This window comes from Hakea prostrata, chromosome 9 (genome assembly GCF_041222555.1).
Source record: "Hakea prostrata isolate BN-2017 chromosome 9, UWA_Hpros_2, whole genome shotgun sequence".
NCBI lineage: Eukaryota > Viridiplantae > Streptophyta > Magnoliopsida > Proteales > Proteaceae > Hakea > Hakea prostrata.
The window spans coordinates 22436823-22454288 of NC_142608.1; positions in this window are offsets into that span (position 1 = coordinate 22436823).

A 17466-nucleotide genomic window follows, 5' to 3' on the forward strand; every position below is an offset into this window, starting at 1 on the left:
AATACACTCATGTGAGTTTGAGAAGATGGTTTGACAGACAAACTGTGTGAAAATGTTCTCCACTAGGAGAAAGATATGAAAGATATGGTTGGAAATTTCATCATTTTTCCACATCTCATGCAAGATCCACAGGTATTTGTCTCCATTTCAAACAATCAGAAGAAGCCAATCAGAAGAAGCCAATCCTCGTAACATGAAACAACACATTAGTTGTTTCTTCTTCGGAGGGCCCCACATTTCCATACGATCTTATCAATTTGCACCCAACCATGTCCAGTTGAAGAGGATGGTGCAATGGCAATGATCTCTCTTATCCATTGATTCTTAGAATTACAGCTGTTATATTTATCTCTTGCTATGCCTTCTAAGAACCACACAAGATACTCATATGACAACAAACAAGAATTCGATTATAAAAATATATATTAAAAAAAAAAAAAAAAAACAAACTAGAATTTACACTGAAGTGCCTCACTCACGTGTTTGGAGGGGAACCTATCCCATCAGAGTCACCCAGAACCCACCTAGATATATCCCGATTCGAGAACTCTAAAACCATATCCCGTGTGATTAGGTTGTAATTCTCTCTGTCGGCAATTTAAAAAATCTCTCGCGGAAAATGGTGGGTGTCACCAATCACCATTACCTAACTTTCTTTGATTTTGATAGAATGATAGGCAGTTGGATCTTAAATATCTAACAGAAAAAAAGGTCTTTGTCTCTTTTTCTGTCTTCTTTTTTGGGTATGTATGTATACCTAACAGAAGAAAAGTCATGATCGGTATTATGAAGTTCGCATTTGATTTTGAAATGTAGATGGAAACTGCCGACAAAATTATATGAAGTGTCCTGAGAGTCTCACAAAAAAAAGAAAAAAATTAAAAATTACAAGTATTAATAATATATAATAAATAAATAAAAGAAGACGCTATGGTTTTACTTGGCATATGTAGTAGTCCTCACCCCGTAATATGAAATTAGCCGTTGAAAAAAACGACGACGAAAAAAAAAAAATTAATAGAAATGTTGCGGTTTACAAGTGCACCACGTACGTACTACACATATGCGTTGCTATCAAGGAGTTTACAGTTTCAACGGCTTGGTATACACTAGTTTTAATTTAGGTTTTTTAGTTTCAGGTTGAAAGCATCAACACCAAACATGGATTGTTAGGAAAATTTCAATTTCAATTAAGTTTTAAATTGGTGCGATTTGAATTCGAGTACGATCGATTTGTGCTAGGGTGGTTGGATCATCTTGTTTAGACTAATACGACACTATTGAATTATGTAGATTCAACTTGAAACCCCTAGGTTTTTCATTCCCCAACATGTACCTCATCCAATTAACCTTGAGTTGATCCCATTTGGGTTTCAACGGATCAGTTCGGCTCGACTTAAGGATTTGGTTCCAGAATTGACACCCCTATACTTACCTGCAAAGTCCATTTGATGGAATTCATGACTAAGACTCATCTATCTTGGATTCCATTTGACTTTTCTCAGGTTTTGTGCAAAATTAAAGAAGGAAGTGAGGTAAATCTTCAAATGGATTTCATCCAGATGCTTCGCATGCATTCATCAATGCCTGTGTTTAGATACTGATGCATCTGAATTCTACTCAATTGCCAAAAATCGAGCATCCTGCAGAGACCAAGCCTCCTGCAAAATAAAGTTAAATGTGAGTAGACCCTAGTCGTCGGAAAGCTGCCTCCAATGATCAAATCAATACTTAAGCAACACTAAGAGGCTCCTAGAGCATGCAGAGCCTTCGTACAAAGCTAGAGATGAATCCAAAAATACCTTGGGCCTGTACAGGTGTGGGATATTTGTAAGTGATACGGATAAAATAACATTGAATCGGGTTGACGACTCCAGTCGAGATTGGCTTGATGATTGAACCATTGAGTAATGAGAGGAAGAAGGAACTTGAATGGTTATAGAAGGAGACGTGATCCCTTTAAATTCGGGATAAACAATCGTGCCCAATATGGGAACAATAACCTAATCCGAAAGAGGGGTAAAACCCTACGATTGGACGGCCACAGAAGGTCATGGATTGATCCAACGATCAAGGATGGTAGGTAAACCCTACATAAGCTAAAGGTTAGCACACAATAAAGGTATTTGAATTGTTTCCCTCTATTAACGTTATTCAATTAAGCTCTAGAACTAGCCAAAGCTCTGTGGTGATCCATTGCTGACTTAACCTTTGGAGGTGGCTTCCAGACTGCGGAGTTGGCCCACGTCTAACCGTGTTTTACAAACAAGCTTCATGGAATTCGAGGGTAGAATAGTTTTTGGACTCATCATTTGGCATATTTTGTGGGAAATGCTTTGAAAAGCCATGGTAGACACCAAATCTAAGATTTAGAGGCATCAAAATTAGAATCTCCAACCTCCTTCAGATGGAAATCTTCCTCTCCCTGAGGGAAATCTTGTTTGTGAAGGTGAGATTCATGAAGAAGAAGAAATAAAATGAGGAGCTTGTTTGAACGACTTGAACGGAGAGATCTAGATGCTCCATGTTATTTAAGAGCAGATGAACCAAATCCAACAACAAATGAATCACATGCAATTTCAATTCTCGGAGATGCAGATGATGCTCCGAATGATGGTCAGATGCCTGGGAGCCCCAAGGAACTTGAATCTCCATGATCGGGAGTGGCTAGAAGACAACCCCGAACGATTGAAAGGAGAAACTCCCCAGTAAAGGGACGATCTTCTCACAGAGAAAGAAATCCAATCGATGGCCCAAACTTTCAGCAGCCTTAAGACAGAGACCTAGTGTCACATCCACTCAGCCGGTACCCTATCTGGCATACCCGGGATGTGATCCACAGCCCCAAAGATCCATAGTCCAAGGACCACACCACCCACATCGGCGATAACATAATCATGAACAATCAATATCAAGCTAAGCAATTGATAATAATAGAATTCGGAAATGAGATACCAAAGATAATCAGAGTGTTGAAATAAATATCTTATCAGATAAAATAAAAAGGCAGTGGGCGGAATCCACTCCTTCAATCAAGCGGAAAGTGTGGTCAAATCTAGTTAATTACAAATCCCAAGTTATAAAGATAAATCAAAAGTTATTACAAATTCTCCAAGTTTAACAGACACAAAAGAAGGGGGTGGGCATCTACTCATAAGTCTCTTCTACAACATATAAGTTCTCTTCAATCGTGAAGACCATAGAGATCCAACATGGCTGCTCCCAAAGTATCCAAGGGCTAACCCTGATACGCCGAAGGATCTTCTTCGGTACCATCACCGAAGTCTTCATTGTAGCTAGCCTCCGGATAGTAGTATGGGGTATTTGGGTCCGCCTCGGGGAACATACCATCTGAATAATCACCTATAGAGTAGTCTAACACAACATTGCAACAGAAAAGGAATGAGTTCAAAAGAACCCAGCAAGGTAGTTATTCCATAACACATAATCCACATGATAACAATAATAAAATAATGCAGATGATATGAGACATATGATGTAATATGATTCTAACTCAAAGTATGTTGGTCATCTATGGTAGACATGCTTTAAGTCGTAGCACCATACTTCTTTAGGTAGTCTCAGTCACTCATCACCGGGGGGAATTGGGTCTTGCATCCCTCTCGAACAAATCCATGGTTGGGATTTCGGTCACCACTGTCTCACATTACCATTTGGTCTAAGTATTGGCGCATATAAAGGTAAAGCCTAGCCCAATGCAAGTCATCTACTTAGTCATATCATGTCAGTTCCAGATACGTCCATTCCTCCCCTCTCGGGATCCTTTCCGGTATCCTTCACACTAGAGTCACGGATATTACCCACCGGACTCATCAACCCTATTGGTCATCCACAAATAGTAGACGGGAAGCTCTCACGTCCCCTCACGGATCATTTCACCGGTCTTGAGTGCCCGTGAGCCCAAGTCTAGCCATTTGCAACCCTACCAATAAATGGCCCCTTTCGGGTATCCGCAATGCAATTTATGTCCTTTCACAGAATGGTTACCGGTCTTGAGCGCCCACAAATCCACACTACTACCACGGGTCGTTCGGTCTCAATGCCCTTCCGATTCGGGTCTGATATGATAGGGACATCCTAGCCAAACACCCCTAGACAAGTCTTATGTATGTCATCCAATAACCCGGGAAAACGTCGATGGACATCTTCGGAGAACATCCCATACTATTGCCTCCGATGTCCAAGGACAGACGCACCAGTAGGGTACTCCTCAATCCCAAGTTATACTTAAGCAATCACATGCCCAAGTCCATCATATCAATTCACAATATACAACATTATAGTAAACATTACATTCATAATATTGACATAATTCATCATATATTGAAATTGATAGACATAATAACGCATTGTAATAAAACTAATGTAAACACAATGCTACTGTTATAAGACATATGTAGCAAGTCTAAAATGGTAAGAACATGAGATAGAGACTATGTTCACTAGGTTAGGAATATCAAGTCAAAATCACGCATCCTAAGTAATTGTAGCGATAACTATCCTTACCTTGAGTTGGAGAAGAAGATGGTCCAAGATCAGAAGCAAGTGGCCCAATTAGTCTTAAAACCCTAAACAAACATATATGAAGGATTAGAGAAGAAATCGGAAAAATCGGAGATCGAACGAATCAAAACAAGGCAAAAGTTGCTGACAGCAACTCTGTTGGTCGATACTTTGGGTTGATGGTATCGACCAATAGTATCGACCCAAAGAGTCTCGGACATCAAGTTGGATTTTTGGGTTTTGGCTCAAAATTGGTCTTTCGGGTCTCGGATCGATACGAAACTTGGGGAGCAGCCTAAACACAATATAGAGACAATAATTATCAAAGAATTAACATCATCCAATGGTCAAATTAGAAATCCCCAAATTGGCATATCAAGTTCAAGAGTTGTTAATCATGGCATTGGCTATTTCTTAATGAGAGTTGGGGGAAAACATAGTGGATTAGGTAGGGAATAACTTAGGAGCAATATTGAAATCATATGCAAGGTATAGATTAGGTTAATCATAGGCTTCATCTCAGTTTTGGTAAATAAAGTAAGTTGGTAAGCAACAAATCATGGAAATGCATAGTTAATGATCAAGAGGTAAGTAAATCATAGCAAGATTGGGGAAAACATCAATGTATGAGGTATAGAAGACTCATGGCAAGGTGTTTGCAAGGTTGCAGCACCTTGGCCATGGTCCCAATAGTAAAAATGAGAGTAAAGATGAGTGAGAAAGAGACTAGGAGAGAGAGTCATACCTTGAGAGTAGAGCAAGAGAGTGGAAGTGGGTAGTTGGCAATGATTAGTGGGGAAGATGCTTCACCATTACCAAAGAGGAGTTCTTGGGAGTCTCATCCACGTTCTCAGGTGCCTCAATGATTAGAATAGGGTTCAAAACACGAGGATGGAATAAATAAAGTAGGGAATATTCCACAGAATCTTTAAATCCGGATTCAGCATGTGTTGGTCGATACATTGGGTTGATGGTATCGACCAATAGTATCGACCAAAACATGTTTCAGCAGAATTTTTCAGAATAGTTCAGCAACTTTAGGTGTGGACTTGGAGGGCTATACAAGGTCAAATTGCATGGGGTTTTCCTATAGTTCACTCAAGAAGTCTAGTTTCGGGGAATACCTTCGGATTGTGCACAGGAATCCGTTTGATATCTCAATTGTCTCACTCTTCATCAGTGCGTAGATTCTAACTTAACACTGATAATGTGTTCAAGGAAGGAGCAACATCATCAATGTCCATAGAATGGACTTCCGACACCACGTCATCAACTAGTAAGGTCCACAAGTCCCTTCTACCACCACTTTGGGTTTTCGGACCTACAAACACAACAATTTCGGGGGGGGGGGGGGGTTGGTGAAAGGGGGGTTTTTCCCCAATTTCGTAGGTAGGGCTGTTTTCGGAAGAACATGAAGAACGTTCAGGAGTGAGAAGGATGGATGAAATGCTGAGGAGGAGCAATCCCGAGAGACAGGATCGATCACACGGTAGCCGAACGGGAACCCAGCGTTTGAAACGAGTAACGTAAGAGCAGTATATATTGATCGAGAGTTGGCTGACATAAATAAAAAATTGGGACAACTCACAAAGGACAGAAAGGCTGTTGATATATACTCGGTCATCAGAAAGACCCTGTTCATGGAGGCAATTGCCATATGTGAATTCCCTCATAACTTCAGGTTCCCAACTTTTTCTTTGTTTGACGAATCTTGAGACCGGTAGCCCATATGAGTTACTACCAGCAAACAATGGCAGTTGTTGGCAACTCATATGATATCTTAATGTAGAGAGTTCAGGTCTTTACTGATAGGTGTAACTCAAAAGTGGTTTTTGAACCTGCCGTCGGGAAGAATAGCTGGATTCGATGAACTTGCCTGAAAATCATTGGCCGGTTCAAAAGCGGAATACAGACCAAGAAAACAAAGAGACTTTGTTCACAATCAAGCAAGCAAAGAATGAGTCCATTCGGGATTACTTGCAGAAATTCAATAAAGTGACCATGGAGATCGAGAACCACGATGAACAAGTGGCCAAGACAACATTTTTTGCAGGCCTTTCCAATAGACGACTTCTAGAGTTGTTATTGCAGGATATGCCAACCACCTATGCTGAACTCGTTTAAAGATGCCAAAAGTAGGAAGAAGTAACAAAAATCCTTGACGCTCGGCAAGGAGAGATGAAGGCAACGAATAAGCAGCAAAAAGCATCAGAAAAAGGATAAGGCTCGAGAGCACAGGTCCTTTAATTGATACAAGTTACAAAAAGTGATCGGTAATACTTATAATAATTGTTATAGAGTTTTTTAATCATATCCCTATAATTTTAAAGAAAGGTATATGAAAAGAAATACTTTACTAGTTCACTCGTATTTTTGGGATACCAGACAACACATTCATTCAAATTTTGGTGCCAAAAGGCAAAATATTGGCAGGGAGGGGAATTATATTTTATGGTAAGAAAACTTTGAAAGTGTACAATGTCGATAGCCTATAGTCTTATGATGTAGCTTCACTGAGACGAGGGCCAATAAACCAAGGTCCTTGATGATCAGCAGTCAATCCAGGGTTACAAATCTTGCAGCTATGGGATTCTAGGCTGTTTAGGGGTTTTAGGGTTTGCAGGGTGGTTGGATAGGGTTCGAATTAGGGTTATAGGTTTAGGGCCTTCAAAACAAAAATCTGAACTTCAACATCTTCAGTTTTAGATTCAAGTTCCTAGGGTTAGGGTTTTGAAATTTCAAGTTTTTAGGGTTTCTACTTTCTAGGAGGTAGCTAAGGCAAGGATTGAGGTCAAGTGCTAATGGGAGTGGGAGGGTTGTGAAACTAGAACCAGGGGGAATTCTGAGGAGGGGATTGGTAGATGTGTGATTAAGTGCTGTGGAAAAGAAGGGGGAGGTCCAAATGGAGTGTGGAGGGAAAGGCACTACGTGCGATTGGGGGGGGGGAGTGAGGGGAAGGTCTAGGGTTAGAGGATGGATGATGGAGGCAGACCAGCAGCTCTGCCGAAGGAATGTCCTTCAATCTGAACCCTAAACTCTACTCAATTCCTACTCTTACTGCAACAAACTCTCTTCAATAACTTTATCATCAAAACTACCCTTTGTTACTAGCATATGCTGTATATTTATAACCCTTAACATAGAAAACAGAATTCAAATAGGACTTCTAGTTATCTCAACCTAGACCGACTCAAATATCAAATTAAAAACAGACTTGGACCCCTAACAAACTCCTACTTATGACCAAGGCCCACTGGCTTCAATAGGACTGCCCAAAATTATGAAAATACTCCTGATGCCAAATCATGCTTCTATGCTACTGGGCAACAATTGTAGGACTTCTTTCGGGCCTTGGGATTCTTCTCAGGGTAGGTCTAGGGACCTACATCACCCTATCTATGATGTTATCATTTTTTTTCACTTCCTCCCAGCTGGTACCCTATCTGGCATGCCCGAGAGTGTGATCCACAGCCCGAAGATCAGGTATCGAGTAATCAACCTCCCACATAAACAATAACATAATCATGAACAATAATAATAAAAGTGCGAAAGATAAACCATAGATCCAAATAAGAAAAGGATGAATCATATATAAATTAGAGTACTAGATATAATCAGAGTGTCTAAATCAGATAAGTAAAGTGAGGCGAAATCCCACTCTACAACCAGCGGAAAAGTAGTTCTAAAAGAGAATAAGCAAGATAGAATCTAATCCCAATAGAAGGTACAATAGGTAACTATATTGTTCTCAATCTTATAGACAATATCCCTATAAGTATAAATCTCATAAACGGCACAAGGGCGCTTCCACTCTATGGTCGGACTAAGCATTGTACGGAGCATAACCACTCGCGGGATCTTCAGTGTAATTGTCGTAACCGCAATCACCTTCCTGGAGATATGCCTCTTCTCCTTGCGCTTCTTCATACGGGCCGTCATGATATTCGGAACCCCGTAGAATAGTCTAACAAACATTGTACAATAAAGGAATGAGTTTCAAAGAAACTCGATGAAGGCGATTAAATCCATAATAACATAAATGGCAGGATTACAGAACAAACATAAATGCAATATGGTATGAAACAAACAATGAATGTATGAATCTAACTCTACATATGCTGGTCTCTATTGGCAGACATGCTTTAAGTCATAGCACCGTACTTCTTTAGGAAGGTCTCAATCACTCATCATCAGTTGGTAATGGGTCCGGCATCCCTCGGGACATTCCTTGGCTGGGGGTATAGGTCACCACTCTCTCACATCACCATTGGTCTAAGTACCGGCGTATGTCAGGGTAAAGCCTAGCCAAATGCAAGTATTCTACTTAGTTACATCAAGTCAGATCCAGATACGTCCATTCCTCGTCCCTGACGATCCTTTCCGGTATCCTTCACACTAGAGTCCTCATAGTCCCTGACTACGGACTCATCAACCCTATTGGTCATCCACATATGGTAAACGGGAAGCTCTCACGTCCCCTCACGGGTTGGTTACCTGTCTTGAGCGCCCGTGAGCCCAAGTCTATCCATATGCAACCCTACCAATAAATGGCCCCCACAATGTGATTCCTGTCCTCTCACGGGTTGGTTACCGGTCTTGAGCGCCCATGAATCCCCATTGCTACCACGGGTCGTTCGGTCTCAATACCCCTCCGATTAGGGTCTGACATAACGGGACATCCTAGCCCAACACTACTAGACAGTCCTAGATATGTCATCCAACAGTTTAGGAAGGTGTCCAGAGGGCATCTCCGGAAACATCCCATAATATTCCCGTAGTTGTCCAAGGACAGAAGTGTCAAAAGGACACCTCTCCTTTCCAAACCATACTTAAGCATACACAAGCATCAATTCATAACATCACATATATGGTAACTTCATATATGGAAAGAAATCAATAATTACAATTAACTTGTATATAACTGGTAAGTAAATCATACATGAGTCAATTCAATATAAATAAGTAATGCTACTGATATCAAGACAAGTACCACAAGTAGTATAACATTATAAGAATCTATTTAAAGAAATAAATTAACAAGATTCATATATAGAAACTAAGATATGCAATTTATGTTGTTAAAGAAGTAACCATCCTTACCTTTTATAACTTGCAAAGGAATCCTAAGAAATCAAGTAAGATCTTGACAAACTTGAGAAGAAGGTCCTAAACAAGTGTATACAACATATTAGGAAAGATCCCTAACAGAAAAGATACCAAAACATCCAAAACAGACCAATTCTGGAGTTGCAGTACTCATTGGTCGATTGGATTGGTCTACTGCCCTAGTCGACCAATCAGACGACCAATGTAGACAGTAGCTTATAAAATCAGAGTTTTAAGATATAAAATCCGAATTTGGTGGTTCAAAAGGTTACTAATCAAGGGGTAAACTACATTAGTAGTATCCTAACATATGGGGGATCTCAAAACACTAATCAAATCAAGTCATCAAGATACAAATTAGGAAACAAAAAGTTACCATAATTAGATCAATCATGGTTCTTGAAGAATTCAAGATAGAAATCAAAGACAAGAACAATAGGAGAATGAATCATTGATTCAGATAAAGGTATCATGAAAGGCATACTTAGATCTTCAAGAAAATAGACCTAAGAGCATAAATCTAAACAAGGAAACAAAACCTACCATATATATAACTATCATGATTCATGAAGAAAACATGGTATGGTAGAAGAGAAACAACTAGAGATTGATAGATCATGGATCATGAAAAGAAAACACAGCAATTGACTACTAACATGATCAATATAGTAGATCTAAGGAGATCAGAATTCAAATCAAAAGATAAACAAAGACAAGATCATGATTTGATCATGATTCCTTCAAAAGCTTGCAATGATCATGGTTAAGATCATTGCATTAGCCATTAATCCTTAGGAAGATCATGAGAGACAAGTCCAGAGATGTTTGCAACAGAGAATGCAGCATCTCCTCTACTGTCTCAACTCAAAAAGGAAAGAAAAACAGAGATGGAGGAGAAGAAGAGAGTGTAGACATACCTTTGATGCAAAAGGAAGAGTTTTGACGAAGATCCGTCAAGAAAAAACACCAAGGATGCAAGGGAGATGACTTGCAGAGGTCTTTGGTTCGTTCCAAAGAGTTTGGAGGCAGAAAATACGAAGTAGACTCGAGATTGGACTTAAATAGAGCAAGCAAGACCTAATTGCCAAAGACAGCACCCATTGGTCGAGTGGATTGGTCGACTGGTCCAGTCGACCAATCAGTCGACCAATCAGTTCAACAACTCCTAAACAGGGAATTGAAGACCCAGATCAAATCCAATCCTAAAGGGGTTTTGCACACATATCAAGTGACTTACCTAATAGGTAGAAATGCCTTCAAACCATGATAGAGAGCACTCCAAGTCCATCAACTAATCCGATCTTCATCAAGATTCAGTTTCCATAAATAGAACCTCATCATCAACTCTCATGGATTCAAAGCCAGACACCAAGTCCTCCATTGGGATGGCCCAAAGCTGACTTCTTACTTTACTTTGGGTCACTGGACCTACAAATAACAAGGTTTCCGGGTCAAGGTTAGGGCTGGGTTTTACATTTTTTGTTTTGCATTTTGGTGGAAATCATTAAGTATCTGGTCAGGTTCGGCATTTCACTGACAATCAATTAGTATCTGGATTAGATTCCCATAACACAAAACCAAGATTGCCGTGGACAATAAAATGAGAAAATTGTTTGACATACGAAACCAATCTGTTTGTCTGGCCATATTTTTGGGAAACCAAGAAATGATGATAATAAAATTTTCAATAGGGACATTTCCAAAATATTTACTTCACAAAAGTTTTTTTATTTCATGCATCTCAATAACTGACAAGAGTAGGTGGACTCCCGACCCCAACGGTCGGGCCACATCTGATGTTCGTTTTTGCAGGTCATCCACAGGAGATCTAAGGGCTGAGCAGATTTTGGACGCATCATTTGGTGCCGTCTGTGGGAATCGCTTCAGAAAGCCATGGACGATTAATTCAGAGAGAGGAAGTATTAACTTCACTCCCGCCAGGACGTTCTCCAGAAAGGGAGCGAAGACTGATCGATGACTAGAATGTCAGTCAGAATTCCCAGGAAGGCACCTGGAGCCAAGAAAGAGAACCCAGGAGAACTGGAGAACTCCCTAGGAGAGATGAGCGATTTGAAGGACCGCAAGGAAGCACAACTCATTCGACGACAAGGTTGGGTGCAGGAGTGCGAACTCACTCACCAACTATTAGGCACGCAGTTCCGGATAATGATCGTATCATCAGTGATCGATCAGCTCATATTGGTCAAGAATTGACCAATATTAATCAAAGACTAGGACAATTGGCGAGAGGGAGAATAACTGATGATATTTATTTGGTTATTCGAAAATCTCCATTTGTCAAAGCCATAGCCGGATATCAATTTCCTCATAATTTCCGGTTGCCAACCTTTTCCACATTTGATGGTTCAGGAGATCCCATCGCTCATATCAGTTACTATTAGCAGACTATGGCTATTGCGGGTAATTCAGATGAAATCCTTTGTAGAGTATTTGGTTCATCTTTGACCGGAGCATCATAGAAGTGGTTTTCAAATCTCCCGACGGGAAGGATCGTGGACTTTAAAGAGTTGGCGCGAAAATTCATTGGATGATTACAAAGTGGAATCTAGATTAAAAAGATCAAGGAGACCTTGTTTACTATCAGACAAGGGAAAAGTGAATCAATTCGGGAATATCTGAAAAGATTTAACAAGGTTACAATGGAGATAGAAAATCTCGATGAACATGTAGCTAAACCTGCTTTGTTCACGGGACTCACTAACCGGCGACTCTTGGAGTTACTACTTCAAGACATGCCTAACACCTATGCTGAACTGGTGCAAAGGTGTCAGAAGCAGGCAGAGGTGACGGAGATCCTGAATGCATACCAGGGAGACATCAAGGCCTCTACAAAAGAACAGAAGGCCCCTGAGAACAAGCAGAGGTCGAAGCAAAATGTTCGTCATCGAGTTGGAAAGCTTCGCCAAGCATGGCGGCAAAAGTCTCCCGACAAAAGTGAGTATACTTCATTGAATACTCCTCGAGCTGACATCTTAAACATTATTAAGAGGCAGAATATTCTGAAGTGGCCACCAAAGCTTCCCACGAAGCCTGGGGAGCAAGATAGAGAGAGGTATTGCTGTTTCCACAAGGATTATGGTCATTATACCAATGATTGCAAGCACTTAAAGGCCGATATCGAGAGATTGATATCGCAAGGCCACCTGTCCAGTTTCGTCAGGGGGAGACGAACGGAAAAGCAAGACACAGGTAACAAGAGGGAATGTTCGGTAAGTCCAGAGCGACCAACCGAAGCTCCTAAATCTAAGAAAGGTAAGGAAGTGATCGATGCCACTCGGTCACCTATACTTACAATATTTGGAGGTCCCAAACCTGAGTCGCTCCAGAAGCTAAAGGCCAAATCCAAGTTTGTTGGAAACGGAGAAACGTAGAAGCGGAAAAGGCCGAATGGTGAGGGTTCGATCACCTTCGGTAAAGAAGATGAAAGAGGTGTTTGTTTACCTCATGATGATGCCATAGTCATCAAAGTAGAGATTGCACGCCGAGAAGTACACAGTGTAAAACCCAGCCCTAACCTTGACCCGGAAACCTTGTTATTTGTAGGTCCGATGACCCGAAGTAAAGTAAGAAGTCAGCTTTGGGCCATCCCAGTGGAGGACTTGGTGTCTGGCTTTGAATCCATGAAAGTTGATGATGAAGTTCTATTTATGGAAACTGAATCCTGATGAAGATCTGATTAGTTGATGGACTTGGAGTGCTCTCTATCTTGGTTTGAAGGCATTTCTACCTATTAGGTAAGTCACTTGACTTGTGTGCAAAACCCCTTTAGGATTGGATTTGATTTGGGCCTTCAATTCCCGGTTTTGGGTTTTTTTTGGGGGTTGGTGGGGGCCTTCAATTCCTTTTTTTTTGTTTTTTTTTTGGGGGGATTGGTCGATCGGGGCCATCGACCAATCCACTCGACCAATGAGTGCTGTCTTTGGCAATTAGGTTGTTCTTGCTCTATTTAAGTCCAATCTCGAGTCCACTTCGTATTTGCTGCCTCCAAACTCTCTGGAACGAACCAAAGACCTCTGCAAGTCATCTCCCTTGCATCCTTGGTGCTTTCTTGACGGATCTTCGTCGAAACTCTTCTTTTTGCATCAAAAGGTATGTCTACTCTCTTTTCTTCTCCTCCATCTTTGTTTTTCTTTCCTTTTTGAGTTGAGACAGAGAGAAGAGATGCTGCATTCTCTGTTGCAAACATCTCTAAACATGTTCTCATGATCATCCTAAGGATTTGAGGCTAGAACAATGATCTTAACTATGATCATTGCAAGCTTTTGAGGGAATCATGATCAAACCATGATCTAATCTTTGTTAAACTTCTGATTTGAATTCCGATCTCTTTGGATCTTCTATATTGATCATATTAGTAGTTAATTACTGTGTTTTCCTTCCATGATCCATAATCTATAAATTTCTAGTTGTTCTCTTCTACCATACTATGTGTTCTTCATGATGCATGGTAGTTACATATATGGTAGGTTTTATTTCCTTATTTAGATTTATGCTTCTAAGCCTTGTTCCTTGAAGATCTAAGTATGTTTTCATGACACCTTTACCTGAAGCAATGATCCATCCTCCTATTGTTCTTGTCTTTGTTTTCTATTTCAAATTCATCAAGATCCATGGTTGATCTAATTATGGTAACTTTTTGTTTCCTAATTTGGATCTTGATATCTTGATTTGATTGGTGTTTTGAGGTCCCCTATATGTTAGAATACTACTGATGTAGTTTACCCCTTGATTAGTACCCTTTTGAACCACCAAATTCGGATTTCATATCTTAAAACACTGTTTTTTTTAGGCTTATCGTCGCATTGGTCGATCGATTGGTCGATGGACCAAGTCGACCAATCCACTCGACCAATGAGTACAACAACTCTAGAATTGGTCTGTGTTGGATGTTTTGGTATCTTTTCTGTTAGGGATCTTTCCTAATATGTTGTATATACTTGTTTAGGACCTTCTTCTCAAGTTTGCCAAGATCTTACTTGATTTCTTAGGATTCCTTTGCGAGTTATAAAAGGTAAGGATGGTTATTTCCTTAATTACATAGATAGCATGAATCTAGTTTCTATATTTGAATATCATAGATATGATTCCTAAATTAGATTCTTACAATGATATACTACTGTTGCATAACTTTGATTACAGTAGCATTACTTATTCATATTGAATTGACTCATGTATGATTTACTTACCAATTATATACAAGGTGATTGCAATTATTGATTTCTTTCCATATATGAGGTTACCATATATGTGATGATATGAATTGATGCATGTGTATGCTTAAGTATGGTTTGGAAAGGAGAAGTGTCCTTTTGACACTTCTGTCCTTGGACTACTACGGGAATATTATGGGATGTTTCCGGAGATGCCCTCTGGACACCTTCCTAAACTGTTGGATGACATATCTAGGATTGTCTAGTAGTGTTTGGCTAGGATGTCCTGTTATGTCGGACCCTAATCGGAGGGGTATTGAGACCGAACGACCCGTGGTAGCAATGGGGATTCATGGGCGCTCAAGACCGGTAACCAACCCGTGAGAGGACAGGAATCACATTGTGGGGGCCATTTATTGGTAGGGTTGCATATGGTTAGACTTGGGCTCACGGGCGCTTAAGACCGGTAACCAACCCGTGAGAGGACGTGAGAGCTTCCCGTTTACCATATGTGGATGATCAATAGGGTTGATGAGTCCGTAGTCAGGGACTATGAGGACTCTAGTGTGAAGGATACCGGAAAGGATCGTCGGGGACGAGGAATGGAAGTATCTCGGATCTGACTTGATGTAACTAAGTAGAAGACTTGCATTTGGCTAGGTTTTACCCCGACATGCGCCAAGACTTATACCAAATGGTTGTGAGAGAGTGTGTTGACTTAACCCCCTGCCATGGTTTGTCCCGAGGGATGAAGGACCCATTACCAATCGGCTGCTCAAGACCGGTGAAATGATCCGTGAGAGAATCCAAGATATCTTAAATGGTTGAGGATGTGAGTGGACTTTCCTAAAGAAGTACGGTGCTATGACTTAAAGCATGTCCGCCAATAGAGACCAAGCATACATAGAGTTAGATTCATTCATTCATTGCTTGTCTCATATCATATTGCATTTATGTTTGTTCTCGGAATCCCGCCATTTATGTTATTATGGATTTTAATCGCTTTACCGAGTTTCTTTGAAACTCATTCCTTTATTGTACAATGTTTGTTAGACTATCCTGCAGTACCGAGTACTATGACGGTCCCTATGAAGAAGCGCAAGGCGAAGAGGCATATCTCCAGGAAGGTGATTGCGGTTACCACAATTACTCTGAAGATCCCGCGAGTGGTTATGCTCCGTACGATGCTTAGTCCGACCATCGAGTGGAAGCGTCCTTGTGCCATTTATGAGATTTACACTTATAAGGATGTTGTCTATAAAGTGGAGAACAATTTAGTTACCCGATGTATTAGCTACTGGGATTAGATTTTATTTAGTTTATTCTCTTTAGAGCTACTTTTCCGCTGGTTGTAAAGTGGGATTTTTGCCTCACTTTACTTATCTGTTTGATACTCTGATTATATCTATTATTCTGATTCATTTATGATTCATTCTTTCTTTATTGGATCTATGGTTTATCTTCCGCACTTTTGTTATGATTGTTCATGATTATGTTATTGTTTATGTGGGAGGTTGATCACTCGATACCTGATCTTCGGGCTGTGGATCACACTCTCGGGTATGCCAGATAGGGTACCGGCTGGGAGGGCGTGACACACAGAGTGTTAGTTGACTGAGGGTCTGCTGCAGACCTTTTATCTTACGCAGCTTATCAAAAGCTTAAAGTGGATGAAGACTTAATGGAGCCGTCATCCACGCACCTATATGGTTTTGCTAGATCGTTCGCAATAGCTGAAGGATCCGTACAGCTGGATTTATCAATTGGAAGCTTCCCTAAGGAGGCTACTGTTCGGGTAAACTTCTTGGTGGTTCGAGAGCTTCCGGCTTACAACGTCATTCTCGGAAGGCCATCCCTATCGAAGTTAGGTGCTATAGTTTCGACAAGGCACCTGAAGATAAAATTCCCGACAGAAATGGGAATTGGTCAAGTTTCCTCTGACCAGAGGATCTCCCGACAATGCAATGTAGCATATTTAAATGATAAGGTGGGCCCGAGGAAGGTAACAGTGTTACCAATAGAAGTACAAGATGATCGGGAGAAGGCAGAGATGCAAAGACCCGAGTCGGTCGAGAAGTTGGAACGAATCCAATTGTATCCTGATAACGAAAAAAGAATTGCCTATATCGGATCTGAGCAGCTAGAGGAATTCAAGCAGGAACTGAAGTTTTTTCTTCAGCAAAACAGTGATGTGTTCGCGTGGTTTGTAGAGGATATGCCAGAATTGATCGGCAAAGTTGCAGAGCACAAACTTTGGATAGATCCGAAGGTAAAACCAGTAATTCAAAAGAGGAGAAATTTCTCCATAGAAAAGCACGAGGCCATTCGAGGTGAGGTTGAAAAATTGAAGAACTCTGGGTTCATTGAACCCATCGAATGCCCAGTCTGGTTGGCCAACGTGGTAATGGTCAAGAAGGCAAATGGAAAGTGGAGAATGTGTACAGATTACACAGATCTCAACAAGGCTTGCCCAAAAGATTGTTATCCGTTGCCCATGATAATTTTTTTGATAGATGCCACCGCAGGATATGAAACATTAAGTTTCATGGATGCATACTCGGGATACAACCAGATCCTCATGTATAAAGAGGATGAAAAGTTTACTGCTTTCATGACTGATCGTGAAAGCTTCTATTACAAAGTCATGCCGTTCGGCTTGAAAAAC